Source organism: Engystomops pustulosus, chromosome 3 (assembly GCF_040894005.1).
Source record: "Engystomops pustulosus chromosome 3, aEngPut4.maternal, whole genome shotgun sequence".
In the NCBI taxonomy this organism is placed as follows: domain Eukaryota; kingdom Metazoa; phylum Chordata; class Amphibia; order Anura; family Leptodactylidae; genus Engystomops; species Engystomops pustulosus.
This window is the reverse complement of record NC_092413.1, coordinates 158945945-158970373: the sequence shown is the minus strand read 5'-3', so window position 1 is coordinate 158970373 and position 24429 is coordinate 158945945. Positions and strand designations below refer to the sequence as shown.

General features: G+C 37.4%; 1 protein-coding gene and 1 long non-coding RNA gene across 4 annotated transcripts in view; one reads left to right on the top strand and one right to left on the bottom strand.

Annotated features, from left to right (window-relative positions):
- KCNMB2 (potassium calcium-activated channel subfamily M regulatory beta subunit 2) overlaps positions 1 to 24429 on the top strand; it is a 387451-nt gene that overhangs the window by 55777 nt on the left and 307245 nt on the right. The window lies entirely within an intron of this gene.
- On the bottom strand, positions 454 to 22766 carry LOC140120596 (uncharacterized). Its single transcript, XR_011853898.1, has 3 exons — positions 22468 to 22766; positions 577 to 665; positions 454 to 485 (listed from the first exon to the last, which is right to left on the bottom strand). It is a non-coding gene; the product is annotated as an uncharacterized lncRNA (long non-coding RNA).

The window sequence follows — 24429 nt, the reverse complement described above, 5'->3', positions numbered from 1 at the left end:
TATATATATATATATATATATATATATATATATATATATATATATATATATAATTACTATATATTACTTATGTAGTACTTAATTTATGAACAGTACTATTTACAGTACTATTATATTATTATATATAAAACAGCAGTCTACTGTATGTCGGATGTCTAATTCTCATAGCAATCTAGATTCTACATATAGAAAATTGTTCATAATAAAGTGGTTTAAAATGAAATGTTTAGTTAAAATGTTCTATATTAACACACTGGAGTCCACTTTTCACTGGAGCAAATTGATTTTTTTAGAATTGGCTGTCTTTCTGATGGTTAACTAGAGAATTATTTAACACTGTGCTGAGACAAGTTGAAATTACCTCTGTCATGGGAAATTGTTGAAAATGTGGTGCCATTCATTTGATTACTGACAGTAAATGCAATGTAATCTTTGTAAATAAAGTCAATCATATGATCATGTGCCGAGATACAGTTCTTTAGAACCTGCAAAACAGTAAAATGTTTTTGCCTTGAACGTTAGTCCATTATAAGCAGCTTTAGTTTTGGTGTAGAATACTTTGTAGTATTTACATACCATCTGTTCACACCAGTCTTTTTCCTCAGGTAATATTTCATCTTGTCAATAGTTGCTTCCTCTTTAGGCATTGTACATACATTTTCTATCTGCTGGAGCGAACAGAGAAAAGGGCATTTTGTGGATAAATAAATTGTCTAGAAAATTGTCGCTTCCACTCTCACTGATATTGCTTTGAGAAGGCAAATTGCATCGCTGCAAGGTTTTTACTAAGTACAAAGTGATCTGTGGTAATAGAAAGACTATCGTGCTATTTAACATTCTGTGTGTGGCCAAAAACTATCTCTGATTTGTTTAACCCTGGTGCATGATTATATATTGAAACTTAGTAGTGTCCTTTCATCATTGGTCTAAAATTTTTGGGAAAATGAACCGATTTATTAGATACAGTCATTTTCTTTTTTTTTTCTATCCTAGGCATCTGTTGTGAAGGATTTACCAACATAGGGTTGTATAAGATTAGAAGGGAACTTAATAGAATTACCTCCTATTAATGGTTTGCCATTTCAGTCACTTTGGGCATCCCAGGAAAATGATGCCATTACAAAAACAGCTCTCAGGCACCATTGATTTCTCTATAAATTGGTTATAGTGGGTTTGCCTAATATAGAGATCTCTAAACCTTGGTTGTGTAAAGGCACCATGGCTTCTCTTATAGTTTTTACCTTGGGCCAGTTTGCTCTTCCTATATTTAGTCTATAGTGTGTTTGCCTAATATAAAGACATGTAAACTATTGTTTGCCTTAAAGAACACCTGTCATCAGGTCTCTGTAACTAATTGTGTCACCACTACCTGTTGGAGCAGCTCACAAAGATTTCATCCCAACCTTTATCTAGTCAATTCATACATTAATCAATCTCATTACAGGGGTATCTCATACACACACAAACAGGCTGCAGGGAGCGCCAGCACCAGGAGTGTCACATCATGTGTATAGGAGTATCTCATACACACACAGGCTACAGGGGATGTGGTCGCCTGCACCAGGAAGCACATAGGGGAGCCAGTACCAGGAGTGTCACATCACTATACAGGCTGTCACATCATATGTATAGGAGTATCTCATACACACACAGGCTACAGGGGATGTGGTCGCCTGCACCAGGAAGCACATAGGGGAGCCAGTACCAGGAGTGTCACATCACTATACAGGCTGTCACTTATGTGTATAGGATTATCTCATACACACACAGGCTGCAGGGGGTGCAAGCACCAGGAAGCACATAGAGGAGCCAGCACCAGGAATGTCACATCATTATACAGGATGCAGCCATAGATATAGGAGTATCTCATACACACACAGGCTGCAGTGGATGTGGCCGCCAGCACCAAGAAGCACATACAGGAGCCAGAACCAGGAGTGTCAAATCATTATACAGGCTGTCAGTCATATGTATAAGAGTATCTCATGCACACACAGGCTGCAGGGGCTGTGGCTGCTAGCATCAGGAATGTCACATCATTATACAGGCTGTCAGTCATGTGTATAGGACAATCTCATACACACACAGGCTGCAGGGGCGCCAGCACCAGGAAGCATATAGAGGAGCCAGCACCAGGAATATCTCATACACACACAGGTTACAGGGGGCGCCAGCACCAGGATACACATAGAAGAGCCAGCACTATGAGTGTCACATCATTATACAGGTTAGTGTGGCTGTACCTCACACTCATGAATAAGCTGGACTGCTGAATATGATAATGACTCATTGGACCCCTCTCAGGTCATTTGCATACATTTTTAGGACCAGATTGTTTCGTTAACAGGAATGTATGAAGGGATAGGGGCAATGCTTTCTAATGGCAGTTTATGAAAATATATTTAGGTGTGGGGGTTAATTTGCAGGTTCTCTTTAAGGCATTAGTGGGAATGTATTGATCATGTCAGTGCTCAAAATGAGAAAATGTTTTAAAAGGCTCCAGCCTCTTAGTAATTCTGGCGTACAAATTAAATATAAACCAGATCTTGCGTGGCAAATGGTGTACATCTAGGCAATAATCTCTATCCTGTATTCCTTTTACTATAAATTGGCTATAGTATGTTTGTCTGATAAAGGGACCTCTAAACCTAAGGTCCCCACAGGAACCGTGACTGTTCTGTAAATTCTAGTATGTTTGTCTAATATAGGGACATTGGATTCTAAACCAATCGGACAAATGTGAAGAATGTTATTATCTGTATATTGCTAGAGTAAATTAATAATTAGAATTAGAAATAATTGAGTCTTCCTTCGTAACATTTGTGTAATTTGAAGACGAGTAACCCAAAGTAACATGTATTTAAGTATATTAAAATGACAGGTTTTAAAAAGTGAGAAATAAAATTTAAATCAAGATTTATTGCCAGGAGCTCAGTTACATTCAGAAGCCCAGGGAATTCATCAACTCAATATTTCACAGTAAATTGAAGGTATTTCGATCCCTAATTAAACATTAAGAATCCCAAAAATATAAAACTAGTTTTGTGGGAGTAAAATATATTGCTATTGGCATTTCGTAATTAACTTCTGACATTTTAAAAAGGTCTGCTGTGTTTCGTGTTCCCTGGAGGTAGCGGTTTTCTAGCAAATAGGAGGTAGCATTAGACTGTCTGCTAAATAAAAACCACATGATGTTCAGCACACTTTATCCTGATTATATGTAAAGAAAAGTCAACCTCAAATGCTGGAAAAACATGGTTACTAAGGGCATATGGCTACTCTACAAACCATAGCAGCCTGTGAAAAAGGTTACAAAATCAATGAAGGATAGAATTTTTAAAGCCTTGTTCATCTATTACGATGGCTGAATCAATTTGCTCCTCAGGGGGCAGATCGACATAGGACACATGGCCTATGTCTCCATGCCCAGAGGAGCCTTATATTTAGAGGAATAGACACAAAAAATATTTGTAATTCTAAATATGTATCATAGTATCATAACAATTCTATATAACATAACCGTCAATGTAATTAAGGTGTAAAAATGCATCTAGACCCTTCTTGAAGTTATCTGTTGTCCCTACTGTGACCAACACTTCAGGCAGGCTATTCCACAGAAGGACAGTTCTCATAATAAAAAATTCCTTGTTTTCTCCAGACGCTGGTAGTTCCCCCTTGTCTTCTGATTTGTTTTAATCTGGAACAACTTTTTACCATATTTTTTGTATGGACCATTCATATATTAATATAATTTACTCATGTCCCCTCTTAGTTGTCTCTTTTCCTGTGGGGACATGATTAATTTATATAAATATATGAGTGTCCCATATAAAAATATGTAATAATATGTCATATATGTCAAATAACAAACTGTTACAAAGAAAGGGTTGGAGCAAAATCAGATGAGTTGTCAGTATGTAATTGAAATATTGCCACTATGTAGTTGGATGACCACATGAAAAGCTAAGTCAATTAAATATGTGGAACAAAGTGGGGTACTTATCACCTAATCATTCATTGTGTAGAAGCCACAACTCAGCTGCAAAATGCCTGGGCAAGATAGCCGAGCTGAGGGAGACTGATGCCATGTCACCCACTCAGTGTAGTGCAGAAAGGCTCCTATTCAGTCAGCACCCATATGGAAGCACCAGATAGGAAAGTACAGCTGGATGTGGGCAATACCAAATGTGGGATGAGAAGGAAGCCATTACATACAAACTCATTTCATTGTACCCTTGTTCTAAACTCAGGAGTTTAACTTAATGCATCTAACTATTTCCTCACAGATAAGCCACGTGCCTCTTAAAATTTGTGGCCTTTGTACCTTCTCAAACTTAGATGCATACATTTTCTGAATTGTTTCCCAGTACTGAACCTTGTATTCCAGATAAGGCCAAGCTGATGGTTTGTACAGTGGTAATAGTACATTGTTCTCCACAGAGTTTTTTATACATGACAAATATTTCTGGCTTTAGAGGCAGCTTATTGACATTGCAGGCTGTTAGTTAATCTATGATCTACAAGTGCATTCACATCCTTCTACCAATAGACTCTCCTACTTTACTCCCCTAGAAGATACAATACGTAGAATGCAGATAATGAGAAAATGTATAATCTTACAGATAAGATAAATGCATTTGAATATATATCTGATAAATACCTCCCATTGCACACAGGCTGCACGTGGCCAATAGACACCCTTCATACATCAGATACAATTCTGAATAACCAACATACATATAGAGCTGGCAGAGAATCCTATTCTCCTGGATAAACCTGTTGTCTGAATTTTATCTTTATTTAGGAAATATACAGAAAGAAATTACAGAAAACGGTTATTGTATAGCACATTGGAGACTTATTTAGCTGTAATAAGCTCTACGTCTTAAGTGATTCACAAAAAAGCCATATAACATGAAGTACCAAGATACTGGCTAAGTATAGAAGAGTTCTAAGAAATATACAGCGGCAATGTCCATTTTTTATGATTTGGTTTGATTTTTCTCAGCTCTCTCTATATACCGTTAACCTGATATATTACCTCATTGTCTTTAATGGTTCATCATGCCATTGTGTTTCCCGGGGGTGTCTCAGCTTTATTGATACCTGATGGTGTTTTATGCAATACAGTTTTTTTTTTTGAAATATTGATTTTGCTTTTGTTCATCTCTTTCTATTCTTCCTCCATTTTTTTAAAATGTTCTTCCTAGCTATTTCAGATATCATTGGCTGTTCCTTAAAAAGGACACTTCATATTAAGTAACGTGTATGATGCTCCCAACATTAGGCTTAAAACAGACATACAGTTTTTTGTGAAAGCAAATAAATGTTGTTTGTTAAATTAAAAGTTATGCAATTTTTTAAATAGACTTTTTGTATAATTTCCGCACTTTTTCCTAGATATTTGCTTGCTCTCCTTCTATTGAATAGGAATCTTCTATGTTTACTTCCTGTGTTACAAATCTATCCATGGTCATGTGATGTCACACAGGTGCACGGCTCATTATAACACAGATCTGATTACTCTCTGTGATAATAAAGAGCCGTGCACCTGTGTGACATCACATGACCAGGGACAGGTTTCTTTTTTTCAATGGAAGTAAACATAGAAGCTTTCCTTAGAATGACAATAAGCAGAGATCTACAAACTGGGACAAAATGGTAATGGAAAGTTGAATGACTTTTTATTCTAAAAACAATAACATTAATTTGCTAAAACTGGTCAACCCCTATCTACAAAGCAGTACATAAGCAGTACAATGGGGCAAATATATCTGCACCAGTTTTTTGTTGGGGTTTGAATAAGAATTAATGTTAGTATTGGTTTTAAAAGTATTTATTATGCATGTGCAACACAAATGTGTTGCAGTGGCACTATGTCTTCCACTTTACATAAACCACTCCCCTATGACTATTTAATGTCAGCTCATTTTCAGACAAAGTAATTTTGTTCTAATTTTTCATTACATATTTTGTTAAATCTATGTTGATTGATATTATTTTAATTCTATTTTTTTTCTATTTATATATTTTAATTTATACAAAATTATTTATTTAATTCCAAAGGATTTTATTGATGGCTATCCAACCTGCACAGGTTAAAAAATGGGATTGATACAGACAGTCAATAAAGAAGCAAAAATACAGCAATAATAAAAAAAATGAAAAGAACTCAATTGAAATATGAATGTCACAAATTTTGGTCTCCTATTCACACCTTTTTGAGCTAAAGCAGGGGGTAGAAAAAGTGCCCACAAAGATTTGTATAGCATATTGAATTAAGCCGTGTAAAATGTGCCAGAATTCTAGACCATGAGCCAAAAATGTATTAAATTCTTTGCAGCCTATTAAACAAGTCTTTTACACAGTTCATGTACAAATTGTACTAAAAAAAAGGGGGTATGGCTTCATAGGTGGACATATCCATAGGCGGACAACATTTTACACAAAAATGCTAGTGCTTTATTCTGCCATGTACTGAGACAAATAATAGAAGTTATAATAATAGCCTTTACAGCTGCATACAAATGTTTTCCGTCAATGAAAACATATGATGGTCCAATCCAACAGACTGAACACATTGCACGGAATGGAAGTCCTTGCATCATGCAGAAATATGGTGCAAGGACTCCCTCTCTGCCTTCCAAACTGCAACACTAGTGCTATAAGAAGTGTTACAGTGCTGGTGTAAAATGGAAAGATTTCAGTGCTGTACAATTTGTGCTGTTCAGAGCAGCATGCAAGTCCATTTCTACAAGCTGAACATATCCGTCTGTACTGTGTTATTTGTATGCAACATTATTAAATCTCCGCACAGTGATCAGATGATGTTAAGGAGAAAGGGGTTTTCACAGGCTGGCTATACTTATTACATTGGTGATTAAAGGATTGGGCTTCATACAAGGTCCAATTATTCTTCATATCTCCATATCTGTCCTTTGGAGACAGTTGGTATGCTCTTATCCATATTACATATTCAGCTGGACGCAACATACATTTAATGTGCATTTTAATTTTTTGTGAGTCAATTGCTTTAATAAATAACAATTCCAATTTATACAAAGGGGCACATGTATCATAGTTTCAGCTAGGCAAATTGTCAAATTTTAGCGACTTTTGCGCCATTTTTGCGACTTTTAACTCTGTTCTTTTTCAATTATACCTTGTCTGCTCCTTTGTGCAGTGTGCCTCATGTATCATTGTTTTCCGGATGTTTTGTGCGACTTTTGCTGTTTTAGCGCTGTTTTTGTGCCATTTTTGAGCCATTTTTGGCGCAATTCTGCACCTGTTGCAGGTGCAAAGGAAGTTTTTTTTTTCATGGACCTGATTTTAACATGTAAATTGGAATTATTTCACATGCTTTAACTGTTTAACATTTTCCACATTAATGTGCTTTTGTCAAAATTTTTGAATTATTTTTTTTTTAATTGGTTACTTCTAAGGGTGAGGTCACACATAGCTCTAATTACAACAGCTGAGGAGACGTAATTTGCCTTATTTCATTACTGTTAACATTTGCATTTACAAAACGCAATATAAAAGCCACGTTAATGCATGTGGAACATTGCGTTTACTATACGTTTAGTACATTCAAATATTAACAGCAATGTAATTAGGAAAATCACCTCTCCTCAGCTGTTGTAATAGGTTTCAAAATGCATTAAAAATGCAACATGTTAAATCCCAAATTAACAGTAGTGTTCTCTTCTGTATATAACCCCCTCACATGGCTTGTATCCACTCCTGCATATAACCCCCTCACATGACTTGTGTCCACTCCTGTATATAACCCCCTCACGTGGCTTGTGTCCATGTGGATTTGAGACATTTGCAACAAAAAGTCTAAAAAAGAAGCCAAAGTTTGCGTCTTTGAGGATAGGAAAACTGAACATGTATCACAAGTAAAAAGACAGGATCATACATAAGGTGCAAAAACTAGCCGCCAAAAGTCTCTAAAATGCACCTCAGAGAGACCAAACTGTGATACATGTGCCCCAATTACTTATATATTAAATATATTATTCAAAGTACTATTGCATTTAAGCAGAGCTGACTATTTTATTAAAAAAAAGAAATTTAGCTCACCGCTCTTGAATAGCCGCCATGATATTCAGGAGTTAAATGCAAAAAAAAAGAGTAGGTAGTCCAGCATCCAAGCAAGGAAATTCTTCATGCAGATAAAAATTCCAATTTTTTAGGATATATTTTTAAAAACAGTAGATACGTCCTATAACAAAACTTTTCTGATGCGTTTCGGACCATTCACGGTCCTCAGTCATGGCCTAGTCGTAGAGCTGACTGTTGAGACATATCTTGAATAGAAAACTTCCCCTTGTCTGGTATAAAACAGCACAGATGCAGGGGTACATCGGTTCATTCTTATTCGCAAAAGTAAGTTGGATAACATTGGAGGGTCTCCAGGAACATGGCTTGCACAGCTTCAGAAGAATGTGCATTGTTCACATATACCCAACAATATGTTTCAGTGAAAATTGCCAAATATTTATCTTTTCCATATTTGGACTATAGCAGTAAAGCTTATTCTTCAACTGGGAACATATCTCAGTAACAGTAATTCAACAGGTTATTGCTATTCAAATAAGTAAAATGTGTTTAATTTCGAAGGCTTATTCTATTTGTAAGCATATGGGAATCATGATGGTTTATGTACTCCTTCATTTACAAATCATTTTAGGAAGAATAGCAGACGGATGATAGTCCAGTAGCAGACAATGCATTTTCAGGATTTGTGAACGGTGGCATATGTTACTTGTTCTGCCTATGCCTCAGCCTACCAGACATGTTCTATCTGCTTTATTCTTGTGTACAATATCAACGTTTAACCCAGCAATTACTTTACTATTACTTATAAATCCAAGAAAAAATATTTTACTTGCCAGTAAAGCTGGTGTACAGGTTTCCAAATCATTGCATTTGATTCAGATGGAACCAAGCAAGAATATTAGAAAGGGTGGGTAGATAGAAAGATAGATATAAAGTTTCCCTCCAGAAAACTGACATAGTGAATATATAATAAATTCTACTCATAAGCTTTGAGGACAGGGTGTTAATACTTTGACCATCAAACCTTGTCCCATCAGATACATAACATGAAGCATCCGATGGCCAATTCAAAATCCACTATAGGGTCCCACCTATTATGTGTAATTTATAATATTGCATTCATTTCACAAAGTAGCCTATGTCCCCCTACAGGGCCCAGCAGTCACTGTTAACTTTGCATCGTCTGTAGCAACACCCCAGGCCTGAATGACACCAATATTATGATTGATGGATGATAATTGCAGAGTCATTTTAGAGACTATACTTTACTCCTGGAACATAACACTTCTTAACAGCGATTTATCTCACAGAAGTACAAGGCTCAGGATCCCTCTCTCCGTAAAAATTACATAGGTAAAATAAAGATCGAATAAGAAATAGTTATCTAATTTTATATGGAAGAAAACAAATTTAATAATGTGTTCAACCAAGTCACTGGTTTGATATCCCACAAGGAGTCATGTCACATTTAAAGTCATTGTTCCAATTTTGAAAGTAATCTCCAATCCACAGAGTATTGTTGAGGACCGGACAGCTGGAAACCACATGAATAACAAGAATAAGGATCCATTTCTCATTAATGGGCGAATACACAGGCTATGCATGAACCCTGGTACTCCATTTAATTCTAATAAAGCGGCTGAAGGTGGACAAGTACAGCACTGGGCCATAGAAATGAATGGGCTGGCAGGTAGCATTCTCAGCCTGCCTTTCTACCCAATGGTAAGAACTGGATCCTCATTCCCCTAGTTGCTGGTGGTCCTGTTTTCATGATCAGTCGAGGTTCGAACTGTTGGAGCTTCAGTAATTAGGGAGACATTGCCTATCCTCTAAATTGGGAATAACTTTTGATGTTGAGACAACCCATTTAAGATATTGCTTTCCAATTATACAATATTTCACTTTGCCATAGAATATGTCATTATTTTGTGACAGTGAGGGTATGACCACTAGGATGCCCTAGTAATCTAGAGATTGAAGAAAAATGTGCCGCAATTCTCTGCACAATTGGTCTTCAATAAAGGTAATATAGAATTATAGTATGACTTTGGGGGCTGTAAAAGAAACAAAAATGTATCCTTACATCCTCAACGCTCCATTGTCCTGCACCACTGCCCCTTACTGCTGCGCCCCGGTTAATTTACAGAGGCATCCAACTACTAACACTCGTTTGATACAGCATTGAATCTAATACTGTATCAGGCATGCAGCAATGGACTGAAGAATGTGCTTGTCTCTGTAAATAAAGAGGTGCACCGCACTAACGTGCGGAGGCGTGGGGCAACAGGAGAGGTAGAATATGTTTTTGTTTTTTTTAAGAGCCATCTCAGGCCGTATATATAGTTGTTTTACAGCTTGGTTCACCGCTTTGAATGCAAATTGGTACATTTTCCGTAAAAACCATTTAATTTTTAACATTTGTAAAAAGGAGGTCTTAAAGGGGTATTCCCACAAAGACAAGATTCTTAAATGTATTCAGGATAAGAAAATAACACATTCTCTAATTCAATATTATTAACTAATACACCATTTTACATATATAATTCCAACATGTCTCTATCACTCCTGATATATACAATTTTGGTTGCCCCTGGACCCAACCCTGGATCAGTAGATCACACTGATACACAGACAAACATTGACTTCCTGCCGGAAAACAACAGCTAAAAATACAAGCTACAGGCAGATGAGATACAAGCTACAGGCAGTTAAGATCTTTATCCAGGGGTGTGGAAAGGGAGGCATATAGCAGTGTTATGTATGTTATGGCTGTGATAGTAGAGCTGAGAATGTCATGTGTAATATGCATCTCATCATCTCTGATCTGTCTAATCTCTCTTTCTATGTGTCAGATACTAGTAAATGTTCAGAAGCTAAATGAAAGTGTATATAAACCTGGACTCTGATAGTCCAAACACATTGTCAGCACTAGAGGGAATATGAAGTGTCTGCTTGGAGAGTCCCTGTCCACACTCTGGAATTTTGCAATGACCATCACTGAGTAATTGGAGCTAATACGGCAATAAAACTCAGTAAAATTGTAAAGTAAGGGGTTATAAATGATCAGCATTAGGGGATTGCAATTTGGGAATTTTCTTTAATGGGCAGACCCCTCTAAGGATCATCCGTGTTGATGTTATTGTGTATATTTTAATTATGTATGCTGAAATTTACAATAATATAGACACATATGTTCTTGCTGTATAATTCATTATGCTGTACCTTTATCCTAGATTATACAACATTTAGTATTGGCTTCATTTAATGTGTATTTTAGCTTTGATGTTGTACAGTCTGCTGGGTAAGACAGCCATTTATCATTTTATTTATAGCACCTACTTTGTTCACCATTGTCTGTTTTGTACCACAGCTGAAAGCAAACAAGCTTTATTTGTTTCCTTCTACATTATGTGAGGCGGTCAATTTAGATCATGGATAAGCATTTTCTTTAATTATATATTGTTTCCTTTCAATGTCTGTGCCAATTGCTATTGATACAGTGAAATAAAACAAATGAACTTACAGAAAGAACTGAAATCTACTTCCTTTGTCTATTTGTTCTCAGATAACATCTTCCTTACAACATTGAGCGCCAGCTCTGGTTGCCTTACAAAATGCACAGCCATAGATGTGCTGACAGTAGCTACTGTAGGTTTCAATTACAGTCACATTTGATTTTCTTTTAATAACTTATATATTGACATTGCTATAAGTACAAAAAAGTGTGAGGATCTATGATAAATCGATGCAACTTGTCATATGTTATTATTAACTCTTTGTAATCTTTGTATATCACTAAATAATTCTTCAAAAAAATGGTGTCTTTTATTCCATGTCTTTGAAAAAGTACAGCAAGACATGGAATAAAAGACACCATTTTTTTGCACAAATACTTCCGGAGTGCTGCCTATTTCTACATTATATTTTCGTTAGTGGATCCGTGGCCCGATCCCAGAGTGCCTGCACCCACCATCATCTGTTTGCCCCTTGGTGTGCTGTTTTCATTTTCTACAAGTAAATAATTCTTCAAATAGATTTTTTTTTTATGGGATATATTCATTATGCCTTCTCCAACAGTGTTCTGGCAGTGAAAGCACATGAAACTCCTCCTCCTTGCCAATTTCCTGTTTTCTCCGACCAGAGCGGACAGAGAACATGGCAGGCAGAGTACGGGCAGGGGCATGAACACCCAGACTTTCAGATTTACTATAGCCTCTACCAGGAGTCCAAGGGATAACACCCACAATCAATGGTGCGATGCAGCAAACAACTGGCTTGTATGGAGAGTGCTCAGCCCATGAGCCCTTTCCATATCACAAGTTATTAAGGGGTTAAAGGGATAAAGATGTAAATAATGCTGAATGAACTAGTCACCAGTCTCTATCTATATTATCAGAAACTAGGGTGCATCAGGGTGCAACTTAACATTCAAGTGGTGAAGGGTTACATAGATTGGAGGAAAGTTTCATGTGATTCCTAAGTGTGATAGGCCATGTTTGAAACTTTGGTAGTTGGGTAATAGTTTGATGCAGGGTAGAGCATTCCAAAGAAATAGTGCAGCTCGATAGAAGTCATGAAAATGTGATTTGCAGGCTTGAATCAAAGAAAAGAATAATCTTAGATCACTGGAAGATTGAAGAGCATGGGACAGAGATAAGGACTACCCAGTGGTTAGGTCCAACACTGTGCATTAGACTTTAAAATAATCAACAGATAAGTTATCTAATTCCAAGGTTGCAAAACTTTTTGCCATCTCATTTCTGGTAGAAAGTAAAGTTACATCAAGGTACAGAGGTCTTGCACACATTTTACTGACGGTTAAAAGCTCAAATTCTTAACATGTTGAGAATCTCTTTGTACTTATTGCATTTTATAAGTTCTGAAGAATTGTCGCCAGTCTGGAATGATTCTAAAAATATAACAAGTTTTTTTCCCCCGATTTCATTGTACTATTCAAGTGCATTACATGTACGTATTTGCTGATGGATGTGATGAGTAATCTCACTCTAGCATAATTTGGATGGAGAATCTTTCATAGCACAGCACATTTTATTTCATGTGACCTGTATTTTATGCTTTTAGTACTGAAATGTCCAGTGACCTTGTCGCAGTAATTCCGGTCATTGATTACTGCTTTCACTCGGGAAGCAGTTTCTTCTCTAAGCTTTCCACTAGCCTGGAGAGAAATCAGCATGGTGAATGGCTTCAGTGCTCTCTTGTACTGTCCCTACTATTACAGAAGGTCACTACTGGGCTATCAGAATGTACAGATAGTTGTTCATTAGACTGTAAAATGTGGAGTAAAAAGAGTATATAATGTTAATATTAAATGATCAGTTCTCTAGCTATTCACCTACTATAGCCTCACTATATATTAGTATCCATTGAGCCATGGATACTAAGTATCCATCATTAGTATCCTTGAGCTGTATGAGTGACAATTTAGGAGTTTCTTTTATGTTAATGGAAATGTACCATCAAAATCAAGCATGATAAACCATAGACACTTACCCATAGATCTAGTCACTGTGACTGCAGTAATTTTATTCAATTTGTTATCAATAGCCTCCTTCCTTCTAAAATCAAATTTCTAATCTATCTAATCTACTGGAGCCCCTCCATGGTCTGTCTTTCCATTCTGTTATACTGCCTCAACTCCTGCTCCCTCGGCCCTTCCCCCTCCCTATGCAGCAGAGGAAGTTTCAGCCCACAGGAGGAGGAGGAAACTGATTCTTGCACAATTTAAAAGCCTGTGAGGTTACAGCATGGAGGTGCTCTAATAACACCCTCGAGAGCCCTTCTGGCTTTTTAGAATAATTTTAAAAGTTGATTTTAGAAAGAAGAAGGCCATGGATAACAAATATAAGAAAATTATCACAATCAAAGTGCCTGGATATATGAGTAAGTGCCTGTGGTTTATCATAGAATAAAATAATAAAAACTATTTAAATTTCCAATCATGAACATTCTAATCTTTGTTGTGGTTTTGTTATATATCTTGTACAAATAATAATAACCTGAAAAGAGAAATGTCAACTGGGGACAGAAAAACAAGTTTCAGTTACAGTAGAAGAAAAAATATTTAATGATATGTAGTATATAGAACATTTTTAGACTTTTGGCAACTAAGGAAAAATGTAATATGGTGATTTTTTCCCCAAAAAACTCATCTTTTTGAGAAGACTATCCATGATATAAATAACAAAGAAAGGTCTGTGAAATATTTACTGTGCAGTAGCCATATTTCCAATACAGAACCTTGTGCACGTAAGAAGATTCCCTGCATCATAGCCTCCCTAATACCTCATGCACACGACCGTCATGGGGGCCGTGATTAGGCCGCAAAATTTGTGGCCCATGTAGAGGTCTATGGCACTGCATCACAGTGCAGTGAGCACTCTGTATCTCATTGCACCGCAGCTTTCAATGGCGAGGGGATGGGAGAGCATGATGCAAATTTATAATAAGGGAAACCATCAAAAGTATATGAAATCAATGGACATTTTAAGAAATCCATTAAACTTCCTATATTACTGAATGTACCTGATTATCATACAAATCTGTACAGTCTATGAATCAACTAATAGATTGGATCATCTTTAACAGTATGTATGGTGTATGTCACTGTGCATTACTTCTTCTCACAAATTGAGACCTTTTCCATGTAAGAGGCATTTTCTTATTTTCTTTCTACAAAACCTTTTGAAAGTTTTCCATTTCACTTATCACTGCTTCTAGATCTTAAAATTATTTTTACATTTATGGATAAAGTCACATATGTATGTTTGTTTGCCTTGGTTATGACTTATTTGGGTGAAGTCATCATCTGTACTGTGAACATGTTCCTTTTCCTGTTTACAGTAATGACTCTGTGACTCTCTGTATTCAGGGAGAAGCCTCTGTGACTCCAGTTACTGGTTTAACAATGATAGGCTCAAACCAAAATACCCCAATAACAATAAAGCTCACATATCTATTGGATTTACCGTATTGTTATCGTTGGCTTTCTTGCAAGGTGTAAAAAATGCTCTTGTCTTTTCTTAAAATATTATTCTCACCTTATAATTTGCACGAAGATTTACCATAATAATAAAGCTCACACCACATCTTAAAAAAGTACCGTATATACTCGAGTATAAGCTGACCCGAGTATAAGCCGAGACCCCTAATTTTACCACAGAAAACTGGGAAAACATATTGACTCGAGTATAAGCCGAGGATGTAGTATACAGCCAGCCCCCTTGCAGTATACAGCCTGCCCCCATCAGTATACAGCCTGCCCCCTTGCAGTATACAGCCTGCCCCCTTGCAGTATACAGCCTGCCCCCATCAGTATACAGCCTGCCCCCTTGCGGTATACAGCCTGCCCCCATCGGTATACAGCCTGCCCCTGTGTAGCATACAACCTGCCCCCATCAGCATACATTCTGCCCCCGTGTAGCATACAGATAAAAAAATAAACTTAATACTCACCCTCTGGTGTCCCCGATGTTCCTCCCGGCTCCCGGCGGCTTCCGATCCCCATTGCGGCTCCCGGCGGCTTCTTCACTCTTCTATCTTCTCTGGCCGGGAGATCGCGCCGCCCGTCGCACACTGTGGTGCGACGCTGTCGCCGCTGATGATGTCATCAGCGCCGACAGCCGGCAGTTCGCATGGACGCAACTCTGCTGAGTAGAAAAGATAGAAGACAGAAGAAGAGACACGGGGAGCCCCCGGGAGCTGCAACAGGGATCGGGAGCCGCGACGAACATCGCGGACACCGGAGGGTGAGTATTAAATGTTTTTTTTTTATCATTGACTCGTGTATAAGCCGAGGCGAGGTTTTTCAGCACATTTTTTGTGCTGAAAAACTCGGCTTATACACAAGTATATACGGTATATAAATATGAGCTCCTTGGGTGTTTAGAAGATGTTTCTTTTATAACTCAATTTCTCCCGTGCATTATTTGTTACATTTTGTGCCAACAGAAAACATACATCAAATTTCCAAATTGTAAGAAGTGCCAATTGCAAACTGCTTCTAGGTTAAATTCATCACTGTAGACATCATGGATTGATTTTGTTATTCCTATATTGTGTATTATTAAATGAAATTGTACTGCAATAGAACCAGAACAGCAGACACAAAATGTTTGTATTCAGAGAAAGTCCTAACCATTCTACAGAAATATGTTTGTTTAATCAGGTGAATCAGTCGTTCCTCCTAACATTTACTCACTTTTCCTATTCCTCGTATTCGATCATATTTCATAAATATTCCCCGGTCACATTGGGCTTTGTTGGCAAGCTTAATTATCAACTATGGTCTTCTTGGGAATATTTGCTGACTTGGTTCACTCATAAACAAAGACAATTTGCCAGAATACTTTGTGCTTTGATTATAAATAACAATAATATTCTGTTAATAATTTTATATTGACATTAGAGAAGAACATTGTAACTATCTTAGGATAAGATTACAGTAAACAATAACAGTGCACTCTCGGTTTTATGATTTCGGTTACATGGTTTGGAAATATGGTTCCATAATTTGTTTGCATATAAACTTAATGTAATTTCAGGAGAGGAAAATTGCAGAAGAATATGTTTATGTACATATTATTCAGATTACAAATTTCTAATACTCACTCAATATTATCTCATTTTCTTTACATCACAAAGGAGATAAGGTATTGATTTCAAGTATTTGTACAGCAGTGAGGAATTACTGACCCACAGCGCATATTAATTGATGCAACATGATGCCCATGCGCTTGAATAAGCCTGCCCTGACAAAGACCTGAACAGGGAATCCTAGAAAATAACACTCCCAAATTATTTTGTATTTTATATTTTTGTTTACAAAAAGTTAACTGCTTGGACCTTTGTCTTTTATCACTGCCTGTGCTCTACTTTTTATGTGTGGCCATTGACAATGCCCAACTTGAAGATGGTCTAATTAGAGAAGCAGATAAAGCACAGATCAAAGGAATAGAACTTTACTCTGGGGTACAAAGCCTTCTGGTTACAAAAGTTACACCTAATTACTCAATAAAATTTTTTTTAGCTTGTTGATTACTTGAATGGCACACAATATGGCAATAACTATAGCCACTATTAAAGTAAAAGGGCAACTCTCATTTTTTATTAAAGGGTTATTCCCAGGAACATACACAGGATGGAAAAATAACATATTTTCTAATTCAACATAATTAACAAAAATACAGTATTTCACTATTATAATTCTAACCTGTCTCTATCAGTACTGCTATTGTGTGTTTTGGTTGACATGAGATACAACCATAGACTCAGCACTGACTATGGTCAGGCAGGTCTTCCAGTCTGGTGAGATTCCCCTCACATGAACACTGTACTGCAGGAGGAGGGGAGGAGAAGGCAGAGATCACTAGAGACTCTCCCTGTCCAGCAGCATGAAGATGAGAACAGCTTTGCAAATAGACATGCAGTGCTGAGTGTGTGTTTGATTGATTAGGTTAATAAGCAGAGCTGAGTTTGTAATTAAGGGTCTTAAAACCATCTCTCACCTTTCCACTCTCTATTTTTCTATACCTCAAATATTAGTAGACTATTCAGAAGCTAAATGAAAGCTAAACCCTATACCCTGAAAATCCTAGTATCATAGTTTATATGGTTGAAAAAAGGCACATGTCCACCATGTTCAACCAAGGAAGTGAAGGGATTGGACGAGGAAGAGATTTATGGGAAAGAAATTTCTATATAACAGAACCATAAATGTTATTTAGGTATAAAAAGTAATCTCAACCCTTCTTGAAGCTCTCTGCTGTCCCTGCTGTGACCAGCGCTTGAGGCAGGCTTTTCTACAGATTGCCAGTTCTCATAGTAAAAAAGCCCTGCCACCTCTGGTGATTAAAATCTAAGCACATTGTCCACACATAGCGATAGGTGAAAAAGAGGATGTGCATGAGCATAGCACAGAGGAAACAGTAAGTGTGTGCTCAGCTACTGCCGCCCACAGAGCTGAATTTTCCATTTAAGAGGTAATACAGCGGTATCAGCAAAATCATCAAAAAAATTTGTAAAATTGCAAAGTAAGGGATTAAAAGTGATCGATATGATTTTAGCATCGCTAATTGATAAAGATTTGAGAATTTTCTTTAATAGGCAAACCCCTTTAAATACTGTAACAAAGTGCACTTGGCACATTTGATAGTGAAGAAGAGTGAAAATATCAGGCAATACCTTTTCGAATCCAACTGAATAGATGTAATGTGGAGCTTTTGAGAATACTAGTTCTCTCCATTATGTCACCATCATGTCTGGTGTAGAGAATGAGTCTTCTCAAAAGCTTCACATCATATCTATTCAGTTACCCTCAATAACATTTTGTCTGATTTCCTCTCTCTTCTTTTACTCGGCACAGTCTCAGTCTTTAGTGACACTTACAGGCAGAGGTGATACAACTCCGTGCCACCCTCAGCGTATGAATGAACTAGAATGGTCTGCTACCATTTGCAGGAAACAAATGGTAATTTCAATCTCAAACCTGAGTGAAACAACAGTCTAATTATGAGCCAAGGTACAAGAAGTGGTTTGAAATTGCTCTACAAGATTCTCAGGTTTAATGCATTTTCCAACGCCTCTCCACAGACCACCTATGAATCGTCACTGCAGGTTTCACCCTGTGTGTTACTTATCTCTAACCATGTACTTAATGTACTCACATTGTCCATTCACAAGGAAATATGTTTAAACATACTGTACTGTTAAATGCTTTTAGGTGTTGACGGAATGCTATGCAGAAGAATGCTTTCAAAAATATATCATTTGTTTTTTGTAAACCAGACATACCTTGAAAATGCTGTAGCTAAACTGGTTTTGCTCAAAAAACAATATTAAAATTCAGGACCTTGGGAAAGCCGGGTTGCATGGTGGTTGCCATTCATAAACACATTTCACAGAGCTTCCTGAACTGTCCAGACAGGATGAATCAACCTGAGCTGGATGACTCATAAACAGCAGCTGAGGGATGGTGAAGCAAATTATTACTTCTGCCTTTCAGGGACAACACAGTGATTATTACATCATTCTCTGGAGCAGTGCATACTTAATATGAGAGCAGAAGCACCGAGCCAGACAAATGAGTGACAGAGCCTCATTATCATGATTTTATAATTGTTTTGTCTGCAAAACCACTCAGTTCAGGGATTAAACAAGATATGTTTCTGCATCAGTCTAGCTACAGCATTCTCAAGGTGTGTTTGGATTACAAAACATGTAAACAAATGCTAGATTTTTTTAACCCCTTAACGCTCCGCGCCGTAGCTCTACGGCGCAGAGGTATAAGGGATGTATGAAGAGGGCTCACAGGCTGAGTCCTCTTCATACAAAGGTGGGAGTTTTTGCATAATGCATAAAACCCCCACCGCTAATAATCGCGGTCGGTGCTAGCACCGATCGCGGCTATTAACCCCCCCGTTGCCGCCGGCAAAGTCGCCGGCGGCATTTAAAAGACGGCGGCGCGCGGGCGCCGCCATCTTTTTTTCGATCGCCACGCCCCCGAACGTCATCGGGGGGCGGTGATCGGTTGCCATGGTAGCAAAAGAAGACACGAGGCTATCTGGCAGCTGCAGATTCGTTACATTGAGCCAGTGGCTCATTGTAATGAATGTGCTGCAAAAATGCCATATATTGCAATACAGAAGTATTGCAGTATATGGTAGGAGCGATCTGACTATCTAGGGTTAATGTACCCTAGATGGTCTAAAAAAGTTTAAAAAATTAAAAAAAATTAATAAAATATTAAAAGTTCAAATCACCCCCCTTTCCCTAGAACGGATATAAAACATAATAAACAGTAAAAATCACAAACATATTAGGTATCGCCGCGTCCCAAAATGCCTGATCTATCAAAATATAAAAACGGTTACAGGCGGCGGTGACCTCCGCCGCGGGAAATGGCGCCCAAATGTCCGAAATGCGACTTTTACACCTTTTTACATAACATAAAAAATGAAATAAAAAATGATCAAAATGTCGCACAGACCTCAAAATGGTAGCAATGAAAACGTCGCCTCATTTTGCAAAAAAATGACACCTCACACAGCTCCGTGCACCAAAGTATGAAAAAGTTATTAGCGTCAGAAGATGGCAAAAAAATTTTTTTCTTTTTTGTACACATTCGTTTAATTTTTGAAAATGTATTAAAACACAATAAAACCTATATAAGTTTGGTATCACCGCAATCGCACCGAACCAAAGAATAAAGTAGGCATGTTATTTGGAGCGAAGAGTGAAAGCCGTAAAAACTGAGCCCACAAGAACGTGACGTGCGTTTTTTTTTCAATTTTTCCACATTTGGAATTTTTTTTCAGCTTTGCAGTACACGGCATGTTAAAATAAATAACATTACGGGAAAGTAAAATTTGTTACGCACAAAATAATCCCTCACACAGGTCTGTACACGGAAAAATGAAAAAGTTATGGATTTTTGAATTTGGAGAGCGAGAAATGAGCCGAAAAACCCTCCATCCTTAAGGGGTTAAAATAGTTGATTTGATCAATTATGGGTATTTTCCGATGATAGAAAGTTCTCAGATTTGAATCCCCTAGTGATGTTTACACAATAAAACTCACAATACTTTACAATGTTACTCTGTTTTATTGCTGTTTTAGCTCCTATCACTCAGTGTTGGTCAGTGTAAGATTCCAGAGTGTGGGTGGGGACTCTCTAAGCAGAGGCTTCATGATTCCTCTGTGTTATGACATGCTGTGTGCTGACAATGTGCTTAGATTATACAGGGTTTAACTACACTTTTATTTAGCTTCTGAACAATCTGACCCATAGAAAAAGAGAGATGTGAGATCAGAGTCATGAATATAAGACACAAAGACACACTCCAGTTTTGCTACATCTGAGCTATAACACAGTTAGCTCTGCTATGAAAACTTTATGTTGCCTGTAGCTAGAAAGTCTCTGCAAGATGCTTGTTGGCACAAAGTGCCTGTGTCTGAGCAGGTCTTGTAATGCAGGGGTGGGGACATTTCACTAATTCACTGTGAAAGAACAGTGAATTGAAGAATGTATTATTTTTTTATCCTGAGTACATTTAAAAATCTTGATGGATGTGGCAAACTCTTTACAGTGCTGCATAATCTGTGTACACTGTATAAATAAAGAATTATTATTATTATTTATTGTCTTCGTGGGAATACCCCTTTAAAAAATGCTGAATAAATTATCTTAAAATAAAAATAAATCTAAATCCAATCAATACATTGGACCTGCAGTTTTTGAAGAACACGGCAGAGAGGTTTGTAGCCAACACCTTTATACATCTTTCTTGGCCACCTCCTTTTTTAGTCTTTAAAGTACAACTGTAAAGTATAAAACCTTTTGGCTAACTCTGTACTAAGCTAAAATAAGCAATTCTCTAATTTACTATTATTATCTATCTGAAGGTGTTTAGCTGTCAGCAGAGGTTTTTGGATGTAGATCTAGACAACTTCTACTTTAATATTTTACATTCTGTTTGAGTTTATCACATTAATTATTATCAGGCAGCATGCAACTTTCTATATACTTGGGAAATATCTAAATTGGAATGGTTCACGATCAGAATAGGTCACCATCTGCTACCTTGACCTCATCGGACCAACTGTAAGTAAAGTAAGACAGAGCTTTCTCCTAGCAAGCTCAATTAAAATGGCTGTTCTGCTATTCTAGGTGGTATCAAACAGTATCTACATTCTGGCCTCATCCGGCCGCTGTATTTCTCTGTGCAAACGAACACATACAGAGCTGGTGAGCAGGAGAGTGAGGAAGCAGATGTCAAGACAGTGTCACTGATAGTCAGGAAGCTGCCTTAATGAGCAATTACTTATTCTTCCAACCAGTATATCAGAGATATGACATTTTTTCATATGGATATCACTGCACTGTTCTAAAGACTAATCTTTCAGAAATGTTTTCTTCCTGCTGGGTTGTTTGTCATTAAATATAACAATTTACAATCATCATGCATTTAGGGACATTAGTAATCACAACATTTCTAAATTCACTTTTAAGAGCGGGCAGTTAAGAAAAACAGCAAACTGAAAACATGTTTCTAAAAATAAAAAAAAAATACATATTAGCAATCCATGGCTGGTCCTATGCCACCATTTACAGAGACCTCTGGGCCACCTTGCTCACGGGACTGCTAATTTGGTGAGTAAATGTGTGGCTGTTCAGCCAAAATGTGGCAAATGCCGTGACTGGCTGCTGTGACCATCATATCTTGACATAATGGGGCAGATTTTTCTTTAATTTTCCGGTGTTTAGGCTTTAATAAAAAAATTTATGAAACAAATTATACCCTTCAAGTTATAAATCTATTTTTGGATGTCAAAGTGGTTTGGTTACTTTATCTTTATCTACATTCCCACTTTATTTGTAATACTGACCCATAGAAACTGTCATCAGTTTCAGATCCAGGGGGTCCAGAAGCTGCAACAATGTGCTGTTCCAGCTCCCTCCTTTATAGACTCCATTACTTTTATGTTAGAGGAAAATGGAAGTTGCAGCTGAGTTTCTCTTCACTTTTGTTATTCTCTGGCAGAGTCTTTTGCTTTGTGGTCTTGCCCTTGTGTGGGCTCCGGGCCAGTAAGGAATAGCTGGTTGGTCCACTCTAATCTCCTCCTGATTACCTATGCATCAACAGTATCAAAAACGCATGCCTCATATGCTCAGTGCAGGGGTATGTATTAATACCTCCTTTTATACTGTAGGTTTTTTTTTAAGTTTTATAGAAATTGTTGAAATAAAATCCCTTCTTGATGTATATTATATGTTAATGGAGTTGAAGCAGGAATTTTCTTTGTATATTTTTTTCCTTGGGACTTTAACCTTTATGTGTTGCTCCTTCAAATAAGAGTTGATTGTTTTAATCTTCTATTTTAGCTTTCTTAGGCTAGAGTAAGATGTAGAGCTGCAATATCTCTGATGATGACCAGCTTTGATAAAACATGTCTGGGGTGAACTCTTGGCAATATGATTTTAACTTGATCCCTGTCGCCAGTGTGAATCTAACTGGTGTATGAACTGCAGGCATCTATCAACTTTGTACTCACAACACCTAGATTCTATATGAAAGCCTATATCTAGAGCTGGATGCAGAAGAGTGAACTTGTACTATATAGTAAAAAGGAATAGGCCAAGCAAAATATACTTATTTCTGCATTTATGCTTAATCAATTGACTTATGCTTTGCTGTAAATAAGTCCTGGTAGTCAGCCTAGTACTGAGAGTGGAGCCCTTTCTGACACTTAATATTACTATATACCATCCAGTCTGAGCTCTAGTGAGGCAGCACAGCCAGTAGTGGCTTATAATATAGGGGGGTTTGGGCCGCAGCCCAGAGCCCAAGCCTTCTTGGGAGCCCTTGTCCACTCAAACCACCAACAAAAGTTGAGAGTGAGAAGGACCTTCACCCATTAAGTCCTCGTAAATCTGTTCCTCCTCTCTACATTTTTACACAAGAGCCATTTAAGAGCCTTTGAAGGCCCTCCAAAGGCCCTGAAACTGCGAATTCAAAGCAGGGATGTATATACCATTTCCATAGTCTTAATCTGCCCCTGATCATAGTGCAATAATACAAGATTTAATGCTCAAAAACTATTACGTAGCCACATTGACAGTGAAATGGTTTAACATCACTAGCTTATTCTAAAATTATCTAAAATAGCAATGTATGTACGCTACATACAACCCTTTCTCAAAGGCAGTGTGAGAATAGCATATTCTATTGCCTGTATTGGCAGTTAGTGTCCATATGTGATTTTGCATTAAAACTCCTGTTCTGATAATAAAACCAGAACCAGACTGTGAATACAATGTATCGCTGTTAGTTTTGTTCCTGAGTACTTGTTGGGGAAGAAGTTTTGTGTTTTTTTAATCATTCTCTCTCACACATACTGTGGTCTTCCACAATCACTCTTTGCTATTTCCGGAAAAACATAATTTTTACAGCATTATATGCCCAAAATGACTAAATATAAAGGCAAAATAATGCCGTAACACTTCTCACAGGTTCACAACAAGTTACCAGACAGTCATCTGAGAGATATGGGCTATTGCCTCCACCAAAGGGCTTGGTACCACTGTTAGGAGCAGCTTCTTTTCTATGGAACACCCAGTATTTGCAATATGCAGTAAAATCAATGTTACAATTCATAAACACTCTGGAATTGTCACAATATGCAGATTACTTTATCACTTGTCTGCTGAATATGAACAAATTACAAGAAATAGGTAGACATAACAGAGTGACTGGTATTATCATCTTGTTCTATTATGATGCATGCTCACATACTGTAGCTATGGAGACAATGCTGGCCAGGAAACACAGATAAAGGAAGTCAAGATCT